The following is a 19,243-nucleotide window of genomic DNA, read 5'->3' as shown; positions in this document are numbered from 1 at the left end:
TTCCTCCCCATATGCCTTGGCATTGAGAAACATATTTGCCTTTTTCCTGAGTATATGTTGGTTCGACGTACCCCTGGGTCTGAGGTCCCCAGCCATTGGGACCATCCTGCTGGACTAGTCTTGCTGGACCCTAACAGGCCTCACTGAGATTCCCATCTCACCCTTCTGTACTCCAGTGAATTCAGGTCTAACCCACCCGATCTCACCGCACTTCCAGCTATCCCAGGAATCAGTCCAGTCATCCTCTGGCACGCTTCCTCCTTGGCAGGGACTTCCTTCCTCAGGTAAGGAGACCAAAACTGCCCACACAACTCCAGACAGGATCTCGCCGACACCTTGTGTAGCTGCAGCAATATGTCCTTCCTCCTCCACTACAATGAGCCCCATTGGTCAGAAGGAGCTGAGGATCCATGAGTTTTAAAATGTATTTTTATTCATTCCAGGGATGTGGTTATCTCTTGGCAAGGCCAGAATACTATCCCAACCACAGATGCCTTTGAGAAGATGTCAGTGAGTATCCTCCAGTACCACAGCAGTCCATGTGGTGAAGTTACTCCCACATCACCGTTGCTTACCTTTCATTGCACCTTGGGATATGCTTGGCTTTACAGCATTTATTGCTCATCTGTAATCACCCTGGAGAAGAACGTGGGTAAGAACATGAGAAGCAGGAACAGGCCACCCTGCTCCTCAATCATGTCTGGTGATAGAATCCCCGGAGCCTGTTCTGCCACTCAATAAGCTCATGGTTGGTTTGATCATTGGCCCCAGCTCCATTTACCAGTCCTTTCCACATAATCTTCAACTCCTCTGTATTGACATTGAATATTTTCAATCCTCTCTGGGTTTGAGATTTCCAGGGATTCCCCCATTCTCCAAGAGAAAAGGCCCCTCCTTATCTCTGTCTATAATGGCTGACCTCTTATTCTGAATCTATGTTAGATGGGGAGTTTTAAGATTTTAGCTCAGTGACAATGAAGGAACAGTGATACATTCCCAAATTCATGACTTGGATAGGATGTTGTAAGTGATATTCACAGGTACCTGTTGACATTGCCCTGCTAAGCAATAAAGGTTGCGGCTATGGGATGTAATGTCAAAGAGGCCTCGGTGAATTGTTGCAAGTGTATTTTGTAGACGTTCTGTTCTGAAGTTATGGTGGTGGATGGGGAGCCAATCAAGCGGGCTGCTTCTGGAGTGTTTTTACAGCTGCACTTGTTCAGTCAAGTGTTGCTTACAGTGGGGTCATTGAATCACAATCAAATGTTGCAATCCTGCTTTCTTTTCCATTGGTACGTCCTTCAGTAGGGCCCCAGACTGAAGGACCAGTTGAGTCTCCCCAGCACATAGCAACAGGCATCAGATTTGTTTAATTAGCTGAACACCACCATGGCTCATTGTAATTCACCATCAACTTCTTTCTCTGGTCACTCAGTTATACTACACACCCCGTACAATCTGACTCCCGATTCCTTACCTCAAGTGTAGAGGACATGCATTTAAGATGAGAGGGGGCACGTTTAAAGGAGATGTGTAGGGCAAGTTTTTTTACACAGTAGAGTGGTGGGTGCCTGGAACGGGCTGCCAGGGGTGGTGGTGGAAGCAGGTATGGTCGAGGCATTTAAGAGGCTGTTAGATAGACACACGGGTACGCAGGGAGTGGAGGGATACGGATCATGTGCAGGTAGAAGAGATTTAGTTTAATTTGGCATCGTGTTCAGCCCAGACATTGTGGGCTGAAGGGCCTGTTCCTGTGCTGTACTGTTGTATGTTCTATGTTCTAAACCCCTGTGCTTCTCTCCTCCAAGACACTCCTTTAAACCCACCCATTCCTGATAGCTCGTTACTTGAGTCAATGTCAAGTTGTCTCCTGCGAGGTGCCTTGGAACATCAGTGGGGCTACATAAATACAAATTGTTGCTGCGTCCGGTGCACTTCCCTGGGAGTGGTTCAGCGGTGGTTAAAAGGCTATCGTTAGCTTGCAAGTACTGTTGAGAAAGGAATGCAAGATTGTTGCTGACACAGGCCAGAGGACAGCAAGCATTAAACTCAACACCGCCATCGAGATATTGGAAAACCTCCACACTAATTCCTTCAAGGTCTTCAATAATCCAATACAGGATGTTAGAGCGCCAAAAGAGTCTAGTTATTTAGCAGCTCACAGTCAAATGACTGAGGCAGTAAATAGTGTAATCCATTACAAATTAGCTCAAAGTGCTAACAATATACATGGAGGTGACCGCATGAGCCAGCAATGTCAAGTGACTAATCTGCAAGGGTCAAGGTGGGTAAAAAGGTGAATGTTGCTTGTGTTCTGTTTTTATTTGCTGCTCTGAAGAGACACAGAGAGAACAGTGGGTGGGATGCAGTCATAGGAACAACCCTTTTGACACAATGAATAAATCTTGTGGGAAAGAAAGGGTTTCATAACTTAGTGATTAAAAATGTTCTTGTTTATAAATATTTCAACTGCTTATCAAATACACATTTTCAGTAGACAGGTCATCCTCGCATAACAAACGGGTTCCATTTTTACATATGTCCATGAATCAATTTTGTCAGAAAATATACAAAAATCGCTCTATGGTAACCATACCTTGACAGTATTGTAATGAGTGGCATCAAAGGCACATCACACTGATAAGAAAGAACAATTACTAAAAGTGGAGGGAAAGAGGAAATTAGTTCCACTGTTCGTAGGAACGAATGTATGTACGTACATCAGGCTTTTGAATATAGTAATATTATGGGAACTCATTCATCAGTGGGGTGATCATAAATTGGGTGCTCATAACCCAGGAACAATTTGTAAAGTCTTGGTGGATGAAATCCATGTTGCATTTTGCTTTTGGTTTAATTTTTAAATGAAGAACTCATTTTCTGCTGTGTCTTGACAGACTACCGTCTGTCACATTGCATCTGATTGAAACTTATAAGATCCTGAGGGGTCTTGATGGGGTAGACATGGAGACGATGTTTCCTCTAGAACTATGGGCCACTATCTAAAAGTAAGCAATTGCTTATCTAAGATAAGATATCTTTATTAGTCACATGTACATCAAAATACACAGTGAAATGTATCTTTTGTGAAGAGTGTTCTGGGGGCAGCCCGCAAGTGTCGCCACACTTCCAGCGCCAACATAGCATGCCCACAACTTTGGAACGTGAGAGGAAACCGGAGCACCCGGAGGAAACCCATACAGTCATGGGGAGAACGTACAGCCTCCTTACAGACAGCGGCGGGAATTGAACCCAGGTCACTGGTGCTGTAATAGTGTTACACTAACCGCTACACTACCATGATTTAGATGTGGCAAAATGTTTCTCTGAGAGGCTTATGAGCCCTTGGAACCCTCTTCCTCAAAGGGTGATGGAAGCAGAGTCTTTGAATACTTCTAAGGCAGAGGAAAATAAATTCTTGATAAACATGGGGGGTGGGGGTGGGGGCAGTGAATGGGTACCTTGGGTAGACAGGAATATAGAACCAAGATTACAATCAGATTAGCCTTGGTATTACCAAATGGTAGTGTCAGCTTGAGGAGCCAAGAGGCCTATTCCAGCATCTAATTCGTATGATGGTCACACCGAGAATGTCTGGTATTGGTGAGCTGGGGAGAGCACTCAGCAAATCAAAATCAAATTCGAGTTTATTGTCATGTGGACAAGTCCATGTATGCACAGGTGCAATGAAAAACTTACTTGCAGCAGCATCACAGGCACAGAGCATCAGGTAAGCAGCACTCACAACAAAGACATAAATTATACACAATTTTTAACACAATTAGAACAAAAAAAAGTCTATTATAGTGCAAAGCAGTCAAAATGATCATAGTGTTGCTACACTGAGGTAGTGATTAGGGTTGTGCAAGTTGGTTCAAGAAGCGAGTGGTTAAAGGGAAGTAATTATTCTTGAACCTGGTTCTTAAATGCAAGTGCCACTGAACCAATACAGCAAAGCTCCCCACCCCACTTGCCATCCAGTCACTGCTTCCCACTCCACTGGTTGTGGAACGGCACGTGTCTCCCCATGACAAGCAAGGATAACCTGGGAGCTAGTGGCCTATAGTCAGATAGGCTGGGTCCATGTATAATAAGGTACAGACTCCATTGGCATCCTGGACCAATGACAATGAACCTCCTGCTCTTCACCAACAATTCATCACAGCCACAATCAGAAGACTTGCATTTATGTAGCACCTTTACAATTTCAGGATTTCCAATGTTCTCTGCAGAAAATCAAGTGTTTTTCAAGTGTGGATACAGTTGTAAATGTAACCAACTCATACACAGCAGCCTCACAGATACAGGATGTAAAAATGAGCAAATAATTGGTTTATTATTGTCACGTACTGAGGTACAGTAAAAAACTTTGTTTTGCATGCCATCCATACAGATCATTTCATCACATTAGTGCATTGATGTAGTACAAGGGAAAACAATAACAGAATGCAGAATAAAGTGTTACAGGCACAGACAAATTGCAGTGCCGGCAGACAATAAGGTGCAAGGCCATAATGAGGTAGATTGTGAGGTCAAGAGTCCATTTATCATACTAGGGGACCATTCAATAGTCTTATAACAGTGGGATAGAAGCTGTCCTTGAGCCTGGTGGTGCATGCTTTCAGGCTTTTGTGTCTTCTGCCTGATGGGAGAGGGGAGAAGAGAGAATGTCCGGTGTGGGTGGGGTCTTTGATTATGTTGGCTGCTTTACTGAGGCAGCGAGAAGTGATGTGATGCTGAATGAAGGGAATCTGTCTGTTCTTTTTTGAATATTCTTGTAGGATATTTAACACCCAAATTGGGAGCAGACAAAGCCTCTGTTTAGCACCTCATCTGAAGGTGGGATCTCTGACACTGTAGCACTCCCCCAGTACCGTGCTGGAGCATCAGCCTGAATCTTATCATGAGGTCTCTACTGTGGGAGTTTGAAATTAATTATGAGTCATAATGGGGTGGTGAAGGTAGTCCAGGACAAGAGGACAACCTTAAATTAGTGCTTGTGTTTCTGGAGAGAAACTGGAGAACATTTCTTCACTCAAAGGGGGACTAAACTGTGAAATACTCTACATCGAAGGCCTGTAATGCTAACTTAACCTGACATTTATTAGGTCACTGAAGACATGGAACAGAGCAGATAAAGGGAGAAACGGTACAGATCAGCCTTGATCTCACTGAATAGTAGTGATTGGATGGGCTGAATGGTCTCTTCCTATGTACCTGGCAATGGCACATCACATCACACATTAAGTATGATGGCTAGAGACATTCAGTGCTTAATGACATATATTCCAACCTCAGATAAAAGCAGAAAATGCAGGAGATACTCAGCAGGTCAGGCAGCATCCGTGAAGAAAGATAAACAAGAGTTAATGTTTATGATTTGACAGCCCTTTGAATTCCAGACTCAGGCAGCACATTTGAGATTCACATAATCACCAACTGGATTAACATTATTCTTGCAGAGGGTCCAGAACCAACGAAAGGACGGGCACTTGCCTTGCCATCCCAAGGAAGTTAATAAGTGAAAAAAAACATTGATGTGAAGGTAATCTCCACAAACGTGGATCTAGTACAAGAGGAGAAAATGGTTCTTTTGAAAACGATCACAGCAGTTGAATGATCACACTGTAGCCTCCGTATAATCGCACTTACAAGCTCAATCCACAAGAGAAATAATACTTTGTGAAGACAAATTAAACCAGTTTTATGTTGCTTTCACACTAATCCCTAGACAGAGTACTTTGTACAAAGCCAGATGAAGTACTCCTTCTAATATACTCTGGGTCTGAAGCACAAGTTTGACGTTTAGTTGCTAAGACACATTTGTTCAGGACGGCTCAGATCCAAGAAGGAGGAAGGAAATAACTGGTTGCTTTGTTTTCTGCTTACTTCAAGCGATGCCCTTCATTTCTATAAGTCATTTTCACATAATGCATTTTCTTATGAAGAAGAAGGACGTTCAGCCCATTGAGTATGCCAGCCCTCAGAGTAATCCCATTTATTTCCCCTATTCTGTCTCACATGCCCATCTGATTCTCCTACTGCCCAACTACACTAGGGGTAATTACAGTGACCAATAAACTACCAACCAGCACGTGGATGTGGGAGGAAAAGGTGCGGAGATCTCCATTCGTGCTTCTGTTAGCTCCATATTCCGTGATCCCAATGCTCCTCTGGCTGGCCCCATATATTCCACCATCCGTAAACTACATCCAATTGTCCAATGTCCAACATGCATCAAGCCCCACTCACCCACACTCCCCGCTTCACCCAGCTCCCGTTGGATTACAAAACACCAACTCTCCAATTTTAAGATTCTTGATATTTTAAAATTCCCTCAGTTCCCTCAATCTGAAGTTTACTCTGGCCTTACAAACTATCAGAGAACTCTGTGCTCCTCCAATTCTGACCTCTCAGGCATCAGACCCACCTGCTTTGCCCTTCCATCAGCTGCAGTGCCCAAGCATTGAACCCAAATCTCCAGACTCACCTTGCAAGCCAACACTACCGTGGTCTTTGAAGACAGAAGCTGCTGCTTTGGCTAAACTTTTAACCAGTTCTAATATCAGAGGGAGGTTTTTGACCCAGAGAGTGGTTGGTGCATGGAATGCGCTGCCTGGGGTGGTGGTGGAGGCTGATACGTTGGTCAAGTTCAAGAGATTGTTAGATAAGCATATGGAGGAATTTAAAATGGGGGATACGTGGGAGGAAGGGGTTAGATAGTTTTAGGTGTGGTTTAAAGGCCGGCGCAACATGGTGGGCCGAAGGGCCTGTATTGTGCTGTATTGTTCTATGGTTCCATGGTTTTATCTATGTCTTTGGCTGAATGTCAGTGTTTGTCTGATTAGTCCAGTAGGTTATAGAGTCATACAGCAGGAAAACAGACTCTTTGGCTCATCAAGCATCCATCTGCAGTAATCCTACACTAATCTCATTTTATTCTCCCCACATTCCCACCAACACCCCCCACCCCCCAGACTCTACCACTCACCTACACATTATTGACCATTTTATAGTGGGCAATTAAACCACCAGTCTCCACGCCTTTGGGATGCGGGAGGGAACCAGAGCACCCAGGGGTAAAACACACGCGATCACAGGGAGAAAGTGCAAACTCTAGACAGACAGCGCCGGGGGTCAGGGTTGACTCTTAGGCAGCGACTCGACAGTTGTGTCACTATGCCATCCATGTGTAGGGACACTGCTGTTGACGTGCTGTATACATCTGAAGTGTAACGAAGGTTTTGTTTCTCTGACTGAGTGAAGTTCTTACAGCTAGTTTTATAGTAAGATTTCAAATGGTAGCAATCACAGTCTGAGAGGGACTCTCAGGGAGAGAAAGATCGTAAAGTTCTCTGCAGCCAACGATGCACTTTTGCAGTGTAATCACTGGGAAAGTCTCACAAACTGTAACAACAAACATTTTGAGAGATAAACAATGCCTAGAGCTTTGAGGGCTCCCCTGCTCCCTTCAGATAGCGCTACAGGGTAGTGAGACCAATCAGGGTTTAGCTTTTCACTTAATGAACAACACCTCTGAAAGTGCAGCACTCCCTCTGTACTGCATGGGGAACTTCAAGCTGAATTGTGAGCTCAAGCCTGTGGGCTGGCAGATGATCTCACAGGCAAAGTGCTGATCCCTGGAGCCAGCGCAGGGTCAGAGCAGATGATGAGAATACATGGAGAATGCACTTGCTCAGCCTCCCTGCCCCTGCTGCAGGGTTCACCGCAGGGTGATTAATAGTGTGGGGATAGATGGGAGGTGGGGGAGATGGCTGGGTTGATTGTCTTACTGCCCTAATTAGGATCTGCATGAAGAGTGCTTCAAATCTGGGCAGTGTTGTCCAGTCACACGTGGGACTGCCAATTCCCAAAGTCTGCCTCGGAGTTTCCACAAATTACAGATTAATTTCCCAATCGCCACATATCGGGAGGAAATAAAGTCACAGGACACATCAGAGACTGGTTCAATTTCTTTGAACACTGGAATTTTTTGTTGTTGACAGTGGGAACATTGGGTGTTGTGACTGAATCCTCCAATCAAGTAATGAAAAAGCCTGCTCCGTTAGAAATAGGAGCAGGAGTCAGGAACACAACCTCTCAGGCCCACTCTGCCATCAATGAGATCATGGCTGATTTGAGCTCCATTTTCCTGTCCAATCCCCATTCTTCTCAGCTACCCTTTCATCCAAAATTCTATCTGTCCCAACCTTGAATATCCTTAATGTTGTGGTATCCACAAATCACAGGGCTTGGTGATTCCAAAGATCCTCAGCCCACTGAGAGGTGAAGTTCCACCTTATCTCTCTTTTACATGGGCTATGACATCCCAGTGCAGAGCTGAGGGTAAGCCACACTGCCAGGGACACCAGATTTCAGATTAAACAAGCCTTCATCTGTCCACCCAGACAGTCATTGGAAACCCCGGGGCTCAACCTCAAACAAAGTTGACAGCCATATAATCCTTTAATATGAAACAGGACAGCTGAGATGATGAACAGTAAATACTGAGATCACCAGTTAAGAAAATTCGCTTTCTGCATAAAGGGTTTTATATACCACCCCTGCACATAAAGGGCTTCATAGACATTTAGTAAAACATCCCGTGATTACTTTCTTCAATAGCAAGTAGCGTTAACCCCTAACATTGATTTGAAATTGGTTACCACTTAACCATCATGAACAAGTCAGATATTAATAATCATTGTGTGCAGACAAAAAAACTTATTAACTGTAGGTGCAATAGGTTAGCTATTCTATATTAATAAGTCATCTGCTACAGAATAATTACAGGCCGGATCACAACAGTTCCTACTGTGAAAGCAATCAGGCAGAGAGAACAAACAACTGACCCCGGAACATGCCAGTGTCTGCACCATCCATCAGCTTCCAGAACATTCTCACCGCACCCACCAATTAGATCTTCACCCCCCCCACCCCCCCCCATTCCCCCCCCCAACCTACAACAGCTCCTCTCTGATGAAGGGTATGAGGTCATCAACATGCTTTTGAGATCTCATTATCCCCTTGTCCATACATTTATCTGGGAGGATAAGAGGAAGGTCGGTGACCGAGCTATCATCAAAGATTAATGGAAAGTATGAAAGAGAAATCAGGGTTAACATGCATTCTGCTTAGCACAAGTGACGGGACTGACAGGATTATTAATCAGCAGCTGAGCAGATTTAAGTCTGTCCTCTCTGGTTCTGAGCATCTCTTTCCAATTTAAGTCTTTAGTTTCTCCTTACTATGGCAACTGGAGGTCAAAAAGCCAGTTACTAATTGGTTCTACAGGGTACTGAATGGTAATGAGAAGGGTCCAATTATAAAATCACTTGGCATTAGAAGTGATTAGCATGTAAGGGAAGCTCCCAGGCCATGGCTGAGGAGCAGTGCAGATTGGCTGTTTATCACACTCTTACATTTTCCCCTGGTGTTAGCTATTAATAAAATTTATAGATCAATGCCAGCATTAATTTTACGAGAAGATTGTAGGAGAAGCACCCAGTGTTCCCCAGACAATTCTACCTTGTTCACTTTTCTTGTTAATATTATTTAAGTGCCCAGCATTCCTCTGGGATGGATGAGGTGAATGGTTACCTCAGAGAGGCGCCTGAAAGGAGAGGTGCCACTGGTCCTTGTCAGACTGGTGGCCGCTGTGACTCAGTGGCTGGTGATACACTTGCCTCGCAGTCACTCTGTTCTGGGTTTCAGTCCTTGGCTGTTGTGGCAGTGCAGGGCTGAGGGAGTGCTGCACTGTTGGGAGGTGGGATGTTATCTGGCTTGGTGGCAAGGAGATCCATAGGGACTGGAGACCAGGCTCTGCTGCACAGATTTAGTGCATGCACATGTGCGCGCACGCACAGACACACACACACACACACACACACGTGCAGACTCACACACACTATCTCACATATACACTCACTCACATGCACAGACTCACACACAATCACACACACATACATATGCACACACAGTCCCACACACACAGATTCACACTCACACGCACAGGCACACACAATCACACACACACTCACACACAGACTATCTGCCCTATTTGATGATGATTAAAACATCAGAAGGTCCATTCCATTAAAGCTATTGCTAAGTGCTTCCCACCTTTCCCACCCACATGACCCGCAGATCTCCCCCCTTTGACACTCCCGTCCCCCACTGTTATCACACTGAAAGAGCTTTCAGCGTCTCTCTGACTCAGTGGCTGTGTCACCATCACCACAGGTGGGGCTCACTCTGCACCTGCACCTCAGGGTCGTGTCAGGGGCACTGTTCTACATCCTTCAGTGCCCCTTCTGTACATTCACTTGAACATCAGATCCCATGTGACAAACCCGTTTGCTTTGCCATCTCGTTTACTGGTCCAGATACCAAATAGTCCCAAACAGCCTATCAACAAAGGTCTGAATATTAGACCTTTACTACATCACTGTTTGTGGGATCTTGCTGCATGCAAATTGGAGAAAAGACTTAGTGACTTAAACTATTCTATAGAAAGTTGCCGTCGATTACAAGAGGATATTGATAGAATGCAGACCTGGGCTGAGAAGTGGCAGATGGAGTTCAGCCCGGATAAATGTGAAGTGATACACTTCGGGAGATCAAATCTGAAGGCAGAATACGAGGCAGGACTGTTAGCAATGTAGAGGAACAGAGGGATCTTGGGGTCCACGTCCATAGAACCCTCAAGGTTGCTGCACAGGTTAATAGGGTTGTTAAGAAGGCGTATGGAGTGTTGGCCTTAATTAGTTGGGTACTGAGTTCAAGAGCCGTGAGGTGATGTTGCAGCTCTATAAAACTCCAGTTAGACCACACTTGGAGTATTGTGTTCCGTTCTGGTCGCCTCATTGTAGAATGGATGTGGAAGCTTTAGAGAGGGTGCAGAGGAGATTTACCAGGATGTTGCCTGGATTGGAGAGCATGTCTTATTATGATAGGTTGAGTGAGCTAGGGCTTTTCTCTTTAGAGAGAAGAAGGTTGAGAGGTGACTTGATAGAGGTGTACAAGATGATGAGGCATAAATTGAGTGGAAAGTCAGAAACTTTTTCCCAGGACAACAATAGCTAACATGAGGGGACATGATTTTAAGGTGATTGGAGGAAGATATATGGGGGATATCAGGGGCAATTTTTTTACTCAGAGAGTGGTGGGTGCGTGGAACGCACTGCCGGCAGAGGTTGTGGGGGCAGATACATGAGACAGTTAAGAGACTCTTAGATAGACACATGAATGATGGATAAATGGGGGGCTATGTGGGAGGGAAGGGTTAGATAGATCTTAGAGCAGGGTAAAATGTCAGCACAACATTGTGGGCTGAAGGGCCTGTACTGTGCTGTAATGTTCTATGTTGTATTCTCAGGCTGTTGGACTGCAATGGGCTTCACAGTCACATGCCAGTGATAATAAATCTGATTCTGTTTCTGAGCTCCCATCTGATGCCCAACACAAACCCCACACATCAGGGAACCCTGCCACACGCGGAGGACCCCACGCCGCCCACCCACAAACACTCACCCCACCCCCACCTCGGCCACTTGGGGGTCCCCAAGCTCAGATCAACCAACAACATGAGGGACGGCTGAATTCTGGAACCTTCTGATCTGGAAAAACTTTATCCCTGCTTTACCCAACTGTGCCACTGGGAAAGGAATTTCAGATTCCCGTTCCCGATATCAGATCCCACCATGGTCACCCCTCCCTATCGCTGTAATCGACATAAGACTATTATAAGACTATTGAATGGACCTCTTGTATGATAAGGTGGAGGCTTGACCTCAAAATCCACCTTTTTATGGCCTTGCACCTTATTGACTGCACTTTCTCTGTAACTGTTACACTTTATTCTGCATTCTGTTACTGTTCTCCCTTGTACTACCTCCATGCACTGATGTGATGAAATGATCTGTATGGATGGCATGCAAAACAGTTTTTCACTGTACCTCAGTACATGTAACAATAATAAACCAATTTACCAATTTAACAATTTACCAATCTCCTCCAGCCCTGTACATTGCTTAAACATCCAGATGTGATGGACAGCTGTTCATTCTGAGCTCTACAAAATGCACTACTTGATTCATATCCTTCCTGTCAGTGAAGACCACCAGTTCTTACAAACATTAATGAACACATCCCCATAATTCCTTTATCTCAGAGATCCATCAGCTGGAGACCCAACAACATGCTCCCAAGATCCTGCTTATTTTTCCCATCTGGAATGACATGAGCCATTACCAAGGCCGAGAATAACCAGAGTTGTGACATAGTCAGACCATCAGAACAAGTGACAGAATATTCCATGTCTACCCAACTGCCTCAATCTTCCAAGGAATGTCCCTCTGATGTTGTGGGGAGGAGAAGCACAGACTATGGAAGGAGGACTAGCATTTGAATTCACCTTTCACAGCCCCAGGATGTCCCAACACACCCGGCAGCCAAAGGATCTTCGACATTCACCTCAGTTTACCACCTCATCTATAAGATGGCCCCATGGAGGTTCAGCATAGAACATGTGCTCAAGTCTCTGAAGTGGGACTTGAACCAGCATCCTGACTCAGAGGCAAGAGCTCTATCTGTGTAATAAGAACAAGTAGCTGAGTAGGGCTACTGTTGGTCATCACAGAGCCCCACATATATTTGTCATAGTCATAGAGTTGTACAGCACAGAAACAGGCCCTTCGGCCCAATTCACCCATGTCAACCTGTGAAGCCAACCTATGCTGATCCCATTTGCTTGCATTAGGCACGTGTCCCTCTTCTCCTTGCCTATCTAAGTACCCGTCCAAATGACTTTCAAACACCCAGAGATGTTCACCCAGTGAGTTGTTCACCCAGAGATGTTCACCCAGTGAGTTGTTCACCCAGAGATGTTCACCCAGTGAGTTGTTCACCCAGAGATGTTCACCCAGTGAGTTGTTCACCCAGAGATGTTCACCCAGTGAGTTGTTCACCCAGAGATGTTCACCCAGTGAGTTGTTCACCCAGAGATGTTCACCCAGTGAGTTGTTCACCCAGAGATGTTCACCCAGTGAGTTGTTCACCCAGAGATGTTCACCCAGTGAGTTGTTCACCCAGAGATGTTCACCCAGTGAGTTGTTCACCCAGAGATGTTCACCCAGTGAGTTGTTCACCCAGAGATGTTCACCCAGTGAGTTGCCGTGATCTGGAAAGCCCTGCTGGAAGGCCAGTGGAAATAGATTCAACGGGAAATTACAATGGGGCTATGGAGAAATACTTGAGAAAAAAATACCAGGACAGAGAGCAGAAGGAATAAAGGAAATCTTTCAAAGGGTTGACACAGGCACAAGGGGACAAAAGGCCTTTCGCTCTGCTGTATCTGTCCATAGAAGTCTATTCCCTTTCCAATTGGGTGAAGGAAACTGTCCATCACATGAACTGGTTGTTAGGAAACCAATGAGAGGATTGTAGGGGCGGAAGGATGAAAGTCATGTGATGACACCTCCAAGAAATCCACACAAGCAGAGTCTGATAACTCCGGAGGCGAGGGGGACCGGGGAGGAGGGCTGCTCAGTCGGTGCAGGCTTGTTCTCATTACACCAACCATGAAGATGAGATATTTCACTATGAACAATACTATAAAAAAAAATTAACCACAAGGTAAATAAAACAGTGAGAAAGGAGATAAATATTGCACCATATCTGTCAGTAGTCTGACTTAAAAAAAAACTTTAATTAATGTTAACCAAAGGGGAAATGAGACGGCTCTGGGCCACAGGTGGTAGCTGCCTCCTCCTCACTCTCACTATGTGTAAGACACAGGGAGAGCTGGGGAAAGCTCAGTTCTTTCTCAGAATTTGATTTAAAAGAAATCTCGTGACAGTTTAAGTCAAAGTGCAATCAGTGAAGTGCATTCAATGAGACAAAGGTCAGCTTAGTACATGACAGAGCATAGGTAGGCTGGGCTATAATACCAAGCGATATTGCACTGGGTTTGCAGGCCTCAGAACCATCTCAGCTGGCAGCCACTCCAGCGGGCGAGCAATGACGGGGTCAGCTCCGTGTGTTGAACCCAACCTTGCTTCTCGGATCTGGAGATGGAACTAAGAACACAAACCCTATCACCGCTATTCCCAGAGCTGCCGGCTGTCCAGTGTCTGTATAGCACAGCAACAGGCCATTGAGCCCAACAAGTCGGTGATGGTATCTATGCTCCACACAGAATGTAAAGCATAGAACAGTATATGCCCACTAGTAAATGACATTTCAACGCTGTGAAACAGGTTCTGACTATCTACGCCTCTCATAATTTTATAAAAGGTTTCCCCTCAGCCTCTGATGAACAACCAGCTTTGTCCAACCTCTCCTCATAGCTCATACCCTCTAATCCAGGCAGCATCCTGGTGAACCTCTTCTGTACCCTCTCCAAAGCCTCCACATCCTTCCTGTAATGGGGCGACCAGAACTGCACACAATGAGCCTCCTTTCATTTTCTTCCCTCCTATTTCCTCCCACATGTGTTTATCCACGTTCCTCTTAACTGCATCTCTGTTATTCACCTCAGCAGGTCTCCAAGGTGGCAGTTTCCAAATTCACACCGCACGGCTGACAAAACACCTTGAGGTTGTGAAATCACTAAGACACTTGGGAGAGTGATAGGAACAGTAGATGGGAGACAAGAGAACTGTGGCTTATAAAAACAGCCGGGGACCAACAATAGAAGCAAAGGCCATATGCCATCAATCAAATTGTTGCTCTTGTTTACCTTTGTAACTCCCAAGGTGCAAACATTTCTTCTTCCTCCTGATCCTTTCTGGGGGATTCATTGTCACAGAGTCAATATCTCAGAACCCCAAGAGATTGGCACTGTGTTTTTAAGCTTTTTACAAGCATCTGTCGTTCGCTCCATCTGTAAACCAGCTTCAGAAAAGCAGTGACGTTCATCAGGGAGTTATGGACCAGGGCATTCATTGCTCACAGCCTGATCATTTACCAGAAGCCCTAACAATAATCTTGGAGAGAGACGTCCTACATGTTGTGTTTATTTGTGTCTGGGTGATCTAGATTCTCTTTGGATTGTGCATAGTTACATTGATTAATAGGCAAGAAATGCCTTTTAAACATTTTACTTTGGCTCTGTGGGCAGGCAGTGTTACCTCATTCTCCTGTGGAGTGATTTGGGGCCAATAGGTACTGTTTACCTTCATGATTTTGTACACTTCTATCATTTTTTTTGGCTCTGCATTGATCAACCTCGGCTTCTCCAACCCCTCTATTCCCAGGGCTTCCTGACTAGCCCTTCAACTGCACTCTCTCTGGTTTTTCACACCCTTTCTTTAGCACAGTGACCAGATTTGGACGCAATATTCCAGTTCTGGTTGACCTGTGCTGAATCGAGTCTCCCTGCTTCTGTAATCTCTACCTCTGGTTTTGTAGCCCAGGATCCCTACATTTTCTTTTAAAAACTGTTATCTGACAAAGGTGTCCACTGAGACTAATAAGCAGATACTAGGGCAGGTGACTAAAGAACCGGGTTTTAGAAAAGGTCTTAAATGAGGTAAGAAAGCTAGAGAGGAAGAAGAGTTTAGGGAGAGGATTCAGATGGGTTTATTGTCACATACACCAGGATGCAATGAGACTCCTTGCTCGTGTGAAGCTCACAGTAGATATGAGAATAATAAATGCAACATTAAATATAGCAACGTGCAAAACAACGGAAGGGGGCAGAGATTGTAGTGCAATTTGAGGTAGTGCAAAAAGAAATGCTGAAGTGACAATAACGAAGAGGTAGAGTTAATGTTCAGGAAGGTGGCAGCACCTCTGGGAAAGGGATGTGAAAGAGGTGACTGGTACGGCTGCCAGTAATGGAATGAGTAAAGCTGGGGATGCACAAGAGGCCAGGACTGGAGGAGCCTGAGGTCCGGGAGGACTGTCATAGAGTCACAGAGTCATAGATCAATACAGCATGGATACAGGCCCTTTGGCCCAACCAGTCCATGCCAACCACGGTGCCCACTCAACTAGTCCCAATTTCCTGCGTTCAGCCCATATCCCTCTAACCCCCTCCCACCCCATGTACCTATCCAAGTGCTTCTTAGATGATACTGTTGTACCTGCCTCACCCACTCCCTCTGGCAGCTCGTTCCATATACTCACCACTCTCTGTGTGGAAACATTGCTCCTCGGGTCCCTTTTAAATCTTTCCCCTCTCACCCTAAATCTATGCCCCCTAGTTTTGGACTCCCCTACCCTGGGGAAAAGACTGTTACCGTCCACCTCTCATAATCTTAAACACTTGTAGAAGGCCGCCCTTCATTCTCCTATGTTCCAAGGAATAAAGACCCAGCCTGGCCAACCTCTCCCTATAACTCAGGCCCTCTAGCCCTGGCAACATCCTCGTAAATGTAGGAGTGAGGAGTTTGCGCTGCCAATCTATCCTTCAGCAGAGATGTCAGTGGGTCAGGAGTTAGAGTCAAAGTGTCATACAGCACAGAAACAGGCCCTTCAGCCCAGCACATCCATGCCGACCTTTTTGCTCACCTACACTAATCCCATTTACCCACTTTAGGATCACATCCTTCTATGCCTTGGAGATACCAGAGACTGCAGATGCTGGAGTCTGGAGCAACACACAAGATGCTGGAGGAATTCAGTAGGTCAGTCAGCACCTGTAGAGGAAAATAGACAGCTGACTTTTAGGGTTGAGACCCTTCATCTGAATTATGCCTTCCCTATTTAAGTGTCTGTTCAAATGCCTCTTAAATATAATGATTGTATCTGATTCAACCAGCTCCTCTGGCAGTGCGTTCCAGATATCAACCGCTCTCTGTGGAGTTGTTTAAGATCATATCGGTATTAACAAGAAGCACGCAATAGCGAAGGGCTTCTTCCTTTACCCTCCACACAATTTCTTTCCTCCATAACCACTTGCAAGTTCCCATCCAGGTGAATTCGAAGTGTACATCACCACTCCTTCATCACCCCTACCACTACGTCCTTGCCCAGTGCGAGCACCTTCATCAGAAGGACTGCAGTGGTTCAAGTAGGTGCTCACCAACACCTTCTCAAGAGCAACTAGAGGTGGGCAGTAAATGCTGGCCTTGCCGGTGATGCCCAGATCCCAAAATATGTACATAAAAGGAACAGATTTCACTTCTGTGATCTCTTCCCCCAATACATTGACCAATTGGGTCACAACAGAGAAGGCATGTCAACTGCAGCTGAGCCACGAGCCATAAGTTAGAATCAGACTGGATGGGTTGTTTAGTTTACATTCCAATGTAAAAGGAGAAAGAAAGATCACCAGCAATGGTACTTAGACAGAGAGTGGAGAAAGGGGGTGTAAACAGAGAGCCAGTAGAGTAAATGTCAAAAACTGTAAAGCATTTAGTCACAATGTGCTAACAAAACATTGTCATTCATTGACCAGAACTCTGCATCGATGTACTGTAGGAACTCCGAGTATCATCAAGCTCTTAAATCCGTTTCAGAGTAACACAACCCGAGTATTGAGGCGAGAGATTTGTGAAAATAGGAAATTATTTACTGTAGCTTCAGTTATCTACTTTGTGCCTTCTTGTGAAAACCAGAAGGAAGACAACAATTTTCATGGGGAGCTCCTGGTCATTGGGCAGAAGACTTCATCATTTCTTCAACATGAAGTGCCTTCTTTATCTGAGGAAATGCCTGAGACAAGCACTGGACACAAAACCCATCCAAATGGCAACTCAGCACTGAGACCTAGTACAACCAGCACTCACTGCTCATCTGACCTAGAAAACACCACTGCCTGGTCCAACCCTCAGCAAATCCTCCAGCAGTGCCATACAACCTGGTGAAAAGTCATCCCATTCCCATCCAAGATACAATGAGGACAACATCAACAATCTGCACCCATGTAGCAGCTACCAAGGTGGAGAGATACCCCACAATGCTTTATAAGGTCCAGTGAGAGAAAAATGGACAGTGAGTCAATTAGTGGGGGTGTTCAGAAGAAGGGAGAAGGAAGACAGCTTAAGAGGACAGAAGGAGAGAATGTGGAGGAGGAAAGAGAGGGAGAGATGGAAAGGAGAGGAGGGCGGCATAGTAGCGTAGAGGTTAGCACGACGCTATTACAGCGCCAGCGATCGGGGTTCAATTCCCGCCGCTGTCTGTAAGGAGTTTGTACGCTCTCCTGTGTCTGCGTGGGTTTCCTCCTGATGCTCCGGTTTCCTCCCACACTGCAAAGACGTACGGGTAGGTTAATTTGGGTTTAAGATGGGCGGCGCGGACTCGTTGGGCCGGAAGGGCCTGTTACCACGCTGCAAATAAAATTCAAAAGGAAGAGTGGACAGAGAGATAGAGCGAGAAGGGGAGGAGAGGTAGAGAAGGGGAATTGGAGAGGAGGAGATAGAGAAGGAGGAAGAAAAGGAGGAAATGGAAGAGAGAGTAAAGGAGTGGAGCAGAAGAGACAGAGGAAGTGGTGGAGAGTGAGAGGAGAGATGGAGGAGTGGGTGAAGGGGAGAAGAAGAGGCAACTCAAGTCAAGTTGAGTTTATTGCCATGTGCACAAGTACGGCGAAGTACAGGTACAATGAAAAACTTGCTTGTGGCAGCCTCACAAGCTCGTATGTACACACAACACACAGAACACATAATTATACATATAATTGTACAAGACAGTGAAGAAAAGGAAGTGTGCAAAACAAGACATTAATGGAAAAAAAACACAATCAGAGACAAGTCCACGTAGTGCAAGAGGTGGTCCGTGGTGTTCCATTGGGGTAGGGTTAGGGTTGTGCAGATTGTTTCAAGAACCTGATGTTTGTAGGAAAGTAGCTGTTCCGGAACCTGCTGGGGTGGGACTTGAGGCTTCTGTACCTCCTGCCTGACGGTAGCTGCGAGAAGATGGCACGGCCCGGGTGGTGGGGATCCTTGATGATACTTCTTGAGGAAGCACCTCCTGTAGATGTTGTCACTGGTGGGGAGGGAGATGCAAGAGGACAGGGAGGAGCAGGTGAGATGAAGTGTCGGCAGGGGAGGTTGGGGCGATGCTAAGGAGAAGATGAATGCAGAAGGGAGAGAGATTTAAGAAGCCAGGCCAACTGAAGGTGCAACAGGCAATGGAGTGCAGGGCTCCTCAGGGATAGACTTCCTCCTGATTTTTGATCCCAGCCACAGGGAGCCAGACATGGAGCAGGTGGTGCTGTGAATTTGGCAGCAGAGGAGCAAAAGGTAACAAGTGATTCAGAGCCCGAGACATCTGCCTGACAAAGCAAAACAAAAGAGCT

The sequence above is a fragment of the Pristis pectinata genome, chromosome 28 (assembly GCF_009764475.1).
Source record: "Pristis pectinata isolate sPriPec2 chromosome 28, sPriPec2.1.pri, whole genome shotgun sequence".
Taxonomy (NCBI): domain Eukaryota; kingdom Metazoa; phylum Chordata; class Chondrichthyes; order Rhinopristiformes; family Pristidae; genus Pristis; species Pristis pectinata.
The sequence above is the reverse complement of the archived record's forward strand: the minus strand, read 5'-3'. Positions refer to the sequence as shown.